Source organism: Toxorhynchites rutilus, chromosome 1 (assembly GCF_029784135.1).
Source record: "Toxorhynchites rutilus septentrionalis strain SRP chromosome 1, ASM2978413v1, whole genome shotgun sequence".
Taxonomy (NCBI): Eukaryota; Metazoa; Arthropoda; class Insecta; order Diptera; family Culicidae; genus Toxorhynchites; species Toxorhynchites rutilus.
Genome location: NC_073744.1, coordinates 10322586 through 10332821, shown reverse-complemented (window position 1 = coordinate 10332821; position 10236 = coordinate 10322586). Strand labels below are relative to the sequence as shown.

Sequence of the window (10236 nt, the reverse complement as noted above, 5' to 3'; positions counted from 1 at the left end):
CGTTTCTATATATACCAGGTGAAACAATCATATGAAATGCATTTTCAGCCATATTGGAATTGCTGTCGGTATTGTTTACAAACAGCATCAGAACGCCGCCGGCGGCTCTCTACAAACTGCTACGACGTTTATTCGAACGATGCCTACTATGTTCGGCTTTTGCGAATTTATGTGAAATAGAAGGGATGATTTTGTAGTATTTCATTCTCATTTCCACACTCTCGCATGTGAAAATACAAAAATAGCGTATCCTAGCAATAACAAAACAAACAACCCCCACTCCACAAACCGTAATCCCCTTCTTATTGAAGTGATGATGTTGCTTCACCTGTTATACATTGATATAAGCGCCTTGGTGGAAACTACTGCAATTAGTCAACCAAACAGTTCAACCGAAATGCACTTTACAGCGGCAGCGAACGTAATTTTTTCCGTATTACAGTGACCTTCAACACTTTTGGCCGGTTTGTCACTTTTACTTCCATTTTTGAAAAAAAATATATATCGAGAGTGGGAATCGAACTCGTGACATTTAGCGTGAGAGTTACGGATGTAATCACTACGCCAGATCGCCTCCAAAGGGAACGTCATTCACTTCTTTTTCAAGCGAGCTCCGGGATAACACCGAGTTAACGGATTATGTTGGTGTAAATTTATAATTATACTTCAACACTGGAGTCCCCGTTAAATCACCACCAATCACCACGTACTTCATCTGGTGCGACTCTAAAGAAACAAAGTTTTGAATCATCCAGCTCATTCGCGCCAAGTTCAAAGTCTCTGCACGTCTACAGCTTGTTATAAATAAAAAAAAGGTTACTTGGCACAATTTTAATAAGAGATGGGCGAACGCTCGTGGGCCGCTTAGTCGCTTAAGCAAGCCTGAACTGAAGTTGGAAAAAAAAACGCTTCGGCTTGTTGCGGCTCAACGTAAGATTGTCGGATCGAGAGGCTGGGGTGGCTACTTCGGCACTTATGGTTTTTGGACCCAACAAACATTGAATCGTATAACTTTTGTGCATGCTAGGTTATATGCGATTTGTATCAAATTACAATTGTATAAAACATCAATCTGAGTGTGCATAATGTGTATCTGCAATCGAAACACGATTTCTGTATCACTGATGGATTAAGTCGTACATAAATATAACTATCGTCCTAATATCGCTTTATGCAGCATTATATACGCATATGCTATTCATTTTAGTTAAAATTATCGGATCAAATCAATATAGAAGTGTAACAAGCATCGGAATATCGTCGTTTACGGCTTCATACATGTATATAATATGTAGGGATACCATCTGGTTGGAGTTGAAAATCAGAACACCTGTGGATTGCAAACTTCTGTTTCAACAAAATGATAAAATGAACATACCGCTGTTGGACATCAACATTTACAAATCACATTTGCAGCCCATAGACCCATAATCATTACGCCTTTCTGTGAGACAAAGGTACTTCTGACGCAATTCGTCGGTGAAATGACAATATCGAGACAAAATACAAAACAACCCGTTGAAACGAAAGCTCTTCGAATTCTGCCTACAAAATTCTGTATCAGATCCTCTTTCGTCGTCTATCGCCAATAGTAAACAAATTTGTAATAAATTACCCTAACGTGTCTTGGTTGTGTGTATACCGTCTCCAATTTTGGAAAATTATACGATTTAATGTTTGCTGGGTGGAATGCGTCTTCTGCAAGATTTCCGAGCGATGGCGGAAGAAGTTTGGTATTACGTTGACAACAACGGCCAAGCTGATAGCTGGACCGTGTCGCCGGGTGAGAGTGAAGATCGTGTCGAAATAGCAGTGGACAGTCCTTTATTTAAAAACTTATCATACAGCGACTCAAACTGGTGTAGTGGATCAGAATGAATCGTGAAGGAAAATATGAAGCAAAGTGTTAACGAAATGGGATGGAATCGAGGATTGAAGTTTCACGAAGACAATGATCCAGAGCACAAGACATATAAAGTTCGCACATGGTTGCATTAGAATTGCTCAAAAGTTATTGATATTCCTTTACAAGCTTCCGACAGCAATCCCAGTAAAAACCAAGGAAGTTATCTGTGTAGGAAATTTAGAAACCATCAAATTTCCAAAAATAACGATTTTAAAAACCACGTGATGAAAAAAATCATAAATATTCCTTTCGAATACATAAAAAAACCGCAGATAACGGCTTAAGACAGCTAAAGATAGGTGCAATGAACAAGAATTCCATCATTAGTATGGTATCACTAATGATGGAATTCTGAAATTGGTCAACGCCTTCGAAATCGAGTTGAGATTTCAACCAGCGTATGAATATGAGTTTAAGTCAATGTTCATACATTAGCACAACATTCGCTATTTTTAGAGAAATCAAAACCATTATTCTGAAAACGGATAGCAAACCTTTTAACTCTCATATGACACTATGACTTTATCTAAGGGGCTGTCCACATACCACGTGGACAGAAAAAGCACGATTTTAGACTCCCCCTCCGTGGACTAGCGTGGACATTTTCATACCCCTCCCCTGTTGACCGTGTCGACATTTTTCTTTATTTTATTAGAATAGTTTAGAAAATAACTGAATTGCGCATAAATTAAATTTCAATTCCATTTAAAGGGGGGACCCCTGTCTATAAGGGTGAAAAATAATGAATTTTCGTGATTTTTTTCGGTTGTTAGGATAAAATGAAGCGTTCGGATATTTTGGTTATTGTTTAAGGTATATTTGAAGATGTATTTTGCATTTTTTGAGTGCATGAATAATGATTATTACGCTGTTGACAGCTGGAAGCGTAGATGCTCTCTGGAAATCGGTACCATGCTGATGGTATCGGTTCTGAAGCAACGGGGTGTCGTAGAACAAAATCCAATTAATATTTTGGAACTTTGGGACAATACCTGAAGCGTTACATAGGGGTTTTTGAAAATTCGGAAAACTCAAAATGGCGGTCATTTTGGCGACAAAGGACGTGTATCTCAGGAAAAAACGCGTTTGAAAATTCGTACAGCAATACCGTATCCCTTGAGGGGATCTCATACTTTTGGCTGTAACTTTCCAACGAAATTATATATCGAAAAATCCTTTTAGTACAACATTTCTAAGGGCATAAGCTTCCCAAAAATGCAAAAAACAAAAATTATATTTTTTTCGATTATTCAGACCGTGGTACCCCCTTTGGGGGGGGGGGGGGAGATGTGTCATTGAGGTTTTATGACAGAGAAATGAGTAGCAAGCGAATACGGTTCGCATCCGAATATAAATCATACAATTCCAAAGATTGAGCAATCCCAATCGAATAAAAATAAATGAATTCTCGCATAACTTTTGAAAAGGTCCAATGTAACATTTTCGTCAACTCGAGAAAAACGAAGTTGAAGACCCAAACATTATTCCGCGAATTGTCTTAAAAGCTTCCGATCTTTATCGCTACTTTCACCACTAGCAGTCAAGAATAACTCTGAAAAACCAATCGTAACTGTTGTTCCGGTGCTCCCTTGGCCGATTGGTTAGCGTCATAACTAACATGCCGGGTGTTCGGGTTCGATTCCCGTTCTGGTCGGGGGAATTTTTCGTCAAAGAAATTTCCTCCGACTGGCACTGTGATCACGCGTATTCTAGAGCTTGCCACTCAGAATGCATTCAAGGCGTGTTATTTGGCATAGAAATCTCAACTAAGTACTAATAAAAATGACGCAAGTAATACTACGTTGAGACGGCGAAGTTCCTCTAGGAACGTTAGTGCCATTGAAGAAGAAGAAGAACTGTTGTTCCGTGATTTGAAATTAAAGTTGAAGACTAGGAGCGAAAAATGTTACATTGGACGTTTTGTCTGCCCGCATTTGCACATTGGACATATTACGTTGCACGACAAAAAATTTAAACTATCTTCTAAGCAACAATCCAAATAACAGCACTTCATTCTAAAGGCGAATTATTATTGTTATCATTCGTCGAATTGCATTGAAATCGGTAACAACAGCTGTAAGAAACAAAAACTCAAAACGACCGAAGTACGACTTCGTATTGTTTTGACTGCTTTGTTACTTCGGACGTTTCGGTCGTCGGAGGAAGGAGGCGTCCGAAGTAACAGCCGGGCGCTTCAAATCCGATTCTGTACATTGGATATTTTTTGTATCAGCGATAAAAAGATGAAGAAGATAGATACGTGAACAATTGTTTTTGTAATGCATTCAATGATTGAAAACTAATAGCGTGCATCCATTAACTCGATTTGTTTACAATTGTTACATAGGACCTTTTCAAAAGTTACGCGAGAATTCATAATCATTATCAGATACAATCTTAGTTCACGATTTTTAAACACTTTCAAAGAAATGTGCGGCCATCAAACAGAATACATATTTAATACTAGAAAATTAATTACGTTCACAGCTTAATTTCAGAAGTGTTTCAGAAGTGTCTCATTCAATCTGGAAATCTTAAAGGTTCCTGAGGAGGAGTAGCAACAACAATCTTTGAAGTGAATTGCATATTGTATCATAATATGTATTCCATCAGTGTCGAACTTTTCGAGTTTTTGAAGCGCACAAAAACGAACAGATCAGTTTTATATGCATGGATTATTTTTTCTCAACTAAAAAGAATTTCAAGAAAAGAAAAGATTAAATAGGGAGCTTGCACTGATATCTATTGATCCTTTGTCAAGATTGTGGAGTAAAGGGTCGAAATTTATAAGGGATTTTGGAACACCTGTAGCTTCGATATAAATGATGACATTTAGATAAAAAAAATACAGCATTTTCAAGCTACACATTTCTAGTTCAGGGATATCGTACGTACATATTTTTAGTGTGATGTTTAGTGTTTAGTGTTGTAGACAAAAGACATTGTAAGAAAAGATAAAGCTTTTTTGTTTGCTTTCAAAGTTTCTATAGATTTTAAAAATGCCCAATAACAATCCAATCAACCTGATTGTTTCGTTTCCAGTTTCAGTAGAACTATTTACTACAAAGGTATTCTCTATCGAATGAAAAATTATCCTTTAATTTTGAATTAGGAATATTTCATGAAATAATGAACGCACAACAAATCGATGGTCAAATATGCCCATCGCAAACTTGAAAATAGTTTATACAAGGTCCAGTTGTGGCTTTGACGAATGCATGATTTTATAACAGAGTTATAGCGTTTCAAAAATCACTCACAATTTTCGATGTCGCATTTTGCTCCTCTAATTTTTTTTTTGTCGAGTGTAGTTCTTTGCCCACTTCGAAATACGATCGGTCACAGGAAATGTCGGTTCATTTACACACTCGATTCACTTTTAGTCGTCAGCGCAATACGAAACTGCTGATCCGGAATATTTAGGTGATAGAGGATCATAAAAAATCTTCCACGCCTATGGTCAAATCTCAACTACGATGGAATTATTGAACTATTCCTCGAGACCGGTTTTTACCTTAAACTGACTTTAATTCGAGAAGTACGCTGCTTATCACAATTCAATTGCTTCCATTTGAGGAAATTTTGCATAAAATTCTGTTGTGGAAGGTTCAAATTAGTGGAAGATAATAAGAGGATAACAGTGTGGTGTCAAGGAAGGAATTGTAGAGTGGTCTCCAACCACTTTTATTTAGTTGATAGCAACAATCCAGTTTATCATGCACTTTTGGAAAATTAACAAAAAACACAATATTTCAAATTTGTTTTTTTCGCTACATTTAAAAGTTACTTGGTTTCATTAATTCAAATGTTCTACACCTGCATTCAACGCAAAATTTTCTAATCTTTCAAACAAGCAGCATAATTATTCTAAGTAGTGTACTTTCTAAATTTTAGTCAGTTCAAGACATGAACTGTAAAACATGTAACTACAAAAGTTCGATCATGGGAAATAGTTTGGTCATTCACAGTTTACGTGAAATATTCTTATAATACAAATTTCACTGAAGATCAATGATCAATGTAAAAATAGATGAACATTTGACCGGGCATTTCTCTCAGGTGGCTCAATCCGTTTTTTGATAAATACGTAATTTTGAAATTCTTGAATATGTGTTAATTAATTTCCACGTGGACCCAGTCTGTACCCTCTCCCCCTATCCGTGGACAAGCGTGGAAATTTCCCTACCCCTACCCTCCCTAAAGTTGTCCACGTGGTATGTGGACAGTCTCTAAATAGAATGTTTCGAAAGTTTTTTTTTTCTTTCAAAAGAAGGAAAAAGAGATCTGCATTACGAGTTTGAGTCACTGTATGTGTTAAATATTTCTCTGAGTGTAGTTTTCCGGCCAATCTCATTTCACCACTACAAATTTAACACTGACAGTTGACCCACCTTCCCACACGGCAAGATATTTTTCCATCGATCGATTTTTCCCACATCGGCTGCTGCTACTGTCTGTCTGTGTTCCTTTTCAGAATAAGTGCTCGTGTCGCTAGGACACCTAATAGAGAGCAGTGAAATTTACCCTACCACAGGAAAATATCCATGTTGATTCCTTGGGCGACGGAACTAGTATTGCGAAATTTATAGTGGTGGATAATTAGAAGTAACACAGTGCACACCCTTCCGCTGTGATCGCGTGCAAAATTCAATCCAGTGCAGTGTTTCTTTTGTTTTTATCAGTGAATGGTTGGCGATTGATTTTTGGTTTGGTTACTGGGCGACTAAAAGCAAGTAGTTCAGTCCTTCCGAAGTGTATTTCGAGCTCACGATTGATCTACGAACGACAGGATTGAAATTCCGGAAGAGAACATGAAAATTTGAATAATTACTGGTTGTGCTACTTTTCTACGATTCATTTTGGCCATCTTCGCTACAAAAGGAAAACATTTCCTGGAAAAGGGTGCAGCAGATTCGCGATACGGGGAAGGTGTGGAAACCAGGTGGAGTCAAAGTGAAAGTTGCACAATCTCTCGGATAGATCGTAGTCAGTCTTCTAGCCTCGGCGCAGTTGTTTTTGGAGTAAATAAAGGTAGGAATAGTTGTAACTTTCATAGGATTTAAGGTGTATTATATTCAAAGTAGAAAAGATATTTTACGCAAACACACATTATGATAAACCTCGGAAGCACAACTAAAACAGCGTTTGTAAAGTTTGTAAATAAGATGTTTATAAATATTTGTGTTGAGTAACGGTTACACAAAATTTCGAAACAAAAAAAAAGTTGGATGATCTTTTTACGGACCGACTCGATAATAGAATGAGAACCGTTACGTAACATGTGCAACAGCTGAAGATACGCTCGACTTGTGATCAATTACTTATTGACCTTTGATCATCTTTTCGAACCAATTTTTGTTATGGCGAGAACACATTTGCGCACTTCGGTCTGCTTGTTGTGAACTATTCTACACGGTTATAAAGTGCAATGTATTATTCATGCTCTCTAAATTTCTGACGGAACCGTTGTTTCCTATGAAATGTTTTCGGTTACTGCCAATTACTAAATTCGCCAATAAGCTGTCGAATTTAGAGCGTTTTATTTACGCGGACCGTTTTCTCTAGCTCTTAAAGCCAATGATAAATTGTTCTGCACAGTGTTGATCAAACTATAGTACACACGTCAGATTAATTTACTTTTTTTGTGATTATTCAGTTTATGTGAACAGATGAACCGACTGAGAATATCCATTCTTCATTATTCTCTTATATTCATTCATTTTTTTTCATATTGAATGTGTTCCGAACGCCAGAACATTTGGAGAGTCCCTAGATCATGATGCAATACCTCCTCCGGGCTTTGCGGTTTTCGGGATTTTTATTCGAATAGATTCCGCAGCTGAGCTCTGAATCTCTATTTGTGTTGAAATCAAGCCCCGGGCAAGGGGATATGATCCGCGAGTCAAGATGTGCTACAAATTTAGCTGTCATTGCCAAACCTATCAAATTACTTGGCGAACTCAAGGCAAATCTATGGAACAAGGTGCGCCCATTCGCTAACTTAAAAAAAAAGTTTTGTTTTTTGAAAAAAAAAATTATGTGAAATGTAATGATCATGATGATCACAAGGGTCTGAATGATAATATAAAACGTAGAACCCTAGGTCGATCACTTGAAATGTAGTATTATATTATAATGTAAACCAACTTAAGAAATTGAAAGAATTTAAGTGAAATAAAAGGGTTTGAATGAATTCTGCATTATTTCAATAATTTCAGTTGTATTTAGCTGCTGCTCATGCTTTATTCGAAAATTTGCGTTTTGCGTGCGGAAAAAATGAAGCGTTTGCCGAATAAAACGTTCTATTGAATAGAGTTCACAAACCGTGCACAAGTGTATTATGTTTTGTTTACAGGTAATTCGTATGTTTTAAAAATGGCTACAGTATGGTTGTGAAATGTTGACCCACCACCATATTGAGATGCTTAGAAGTATACGCCTTGGATGAAAAGTGAAAACAAGCTAAAAAAAAACAACGGACGTGTTAAATTTTTGAATTTTGAGTTGAATTTTGCGATTTAATCATGAAGTGTCTAGTGCCGTCGTGCCCAAATAGTTTTCGGTGTATGACGGATCATCGTTCCTATTCGCGGCATCGGTTTCCGAAAGATACGAACAGACGACTGCAATGGGTGCGAGCTATTGCAGCTAATGACAAACGCATAATTGACATGGCCATTAATTTCGGAACGGCAGCAATTTGCTCCATGCAATTCTCCCAAGATTGCTTGAAAAAAACCAAACTGAAATTCGTGAAAATTTAAAGAAGGTAGTTTTGAAATCTTATAAATAGTATGTAGATTTTTAAGTTATTCGATTACTTAAAACACGTAGTCCTGACGCTTACTTAGCCATTTGGTTGTATATTTCCAAATATTTTACAACACAATAATCACAAAAACTCACCATTATAATATAAAATCAGCATCAAACACAATTTCAGTTTCATATTATTTCACAATTTTCGAGGAAACGTATTACTCTATTACATAGAATACATATTGAATACAGATAAGTAAATTTTCATTCATTATTTTTTGTTCTAGAAGTGTGTTAATTTCGTCCTTAATTTCGTTTTCCAAATGGCGCAAATCATTATGGTGCCTTCAACGCAAAGACAATAAATGAAACGCTTGCAGCGTAAAACGTAATGAATATAATGAATATAGCAATGAGTATTTCATAAAGTATCAGTATATTCCACAAATTGTGCTCAATCGTCTTAATTTACTTTTGTGTATTTTTTAAATGGCTGCAGAAAACCACTTCACGTTTTGACCCACCTGGTAGTATGTTAAGTGCCTTGTTTTACACCAGCTTGAGAGTTTGGCAGTTCTCGCGAGTGACAGTGGTCGCAAATTGCATTTGCGACCCGGACATGTTTGACGTTGTCAAATCCTATGTGCTAGTATACGGATGCCCTCAGGCTGGTTGAAATAGCTCGAATTTATATTCATCGATCCATACCCACTCTACATTGTTGTGCAAGATCGGTCCCAACGAATGGTGTCGACAACGGTGCCGATATCGTGCCATTTTGCAATGATTTTGTCCTTTGTATTTGACAACCAGCTATGGGCCAATACTGTGCCAATCTGGCACCGTATCTACCGACTGCCCACTCTACTTTGTTGTGTCGAATTGGTCCCAGAAAATGGTGTCGACAATGGTGCCGATATCGTGCCATTTTGCAACGATTTTGTCGACCTATCCTTCGTATTTGACAACCAATTTCGAGCCAACACTGTGCCAAACTGGCACCACGTCGACCAAACGCAAAACTACTCGACGCTTATTATGGCGGCATTTGTTTTCATGAAAATTAAAAATGAAAAAATCGTGGAAAATCGTAATCGAAGGAAAATCTTTAATTTTATTCAACATACACTTATAAACGAATTACAATGAATATGTATTACATTTTTACATTACATTACTACTTATAATGATCAATAATTCCTAACGCCAACAGTGGCTGTTATACACTTAGCTATTTTCCTATATTATATTAATCACTGACATAGTCTTAGATTGATTAATTGTTCATATTGGGCATTGTGAGAATAAAAATTTGTTTGCAGTGTTAACATAACAATTTACAATTCAATGGTTAACAAAATCACTCAAAATGCACAACTAAAACTGCATCTGTTTTGGAATGTATTCTTTTATGAACTACGTAAAAAAGACGGGTGGGTAATGTCGGGGACATAACCGGAGTGACGTAGGACTATACAAAGGGGACAGCTTTTGTTAAATATATATTTTAAATATATTGTTTTATTTTCTTCTCCTACGTGAATACCTACCTATCTACCTGAAAAATGGAT

The 10236-nt window shown here is 36.9% G+C and overlaps 1 protein-coding gene across 1 annotated transcript in view; it reads left to right on the top strand.

Annotated features, from left to right (window-relative positions):
* Positions 1-6321: 6321 nt before the first annotated feature.
* Positions 6322-10236, top strand: part of LOC129777051 (adiponectin receptor protein) — a 30011-nt gene continuing 26096 nt past the window's right edge. Inside the window, exon 1 of the mRNA XM_055783108.1 lies at positions 6322-6937. The gene's annotated coding sequence lies outside the window, so the exon portion shown is untranslated. The remainder of the gene's footprint in view (positions 6938-10236) is intronic.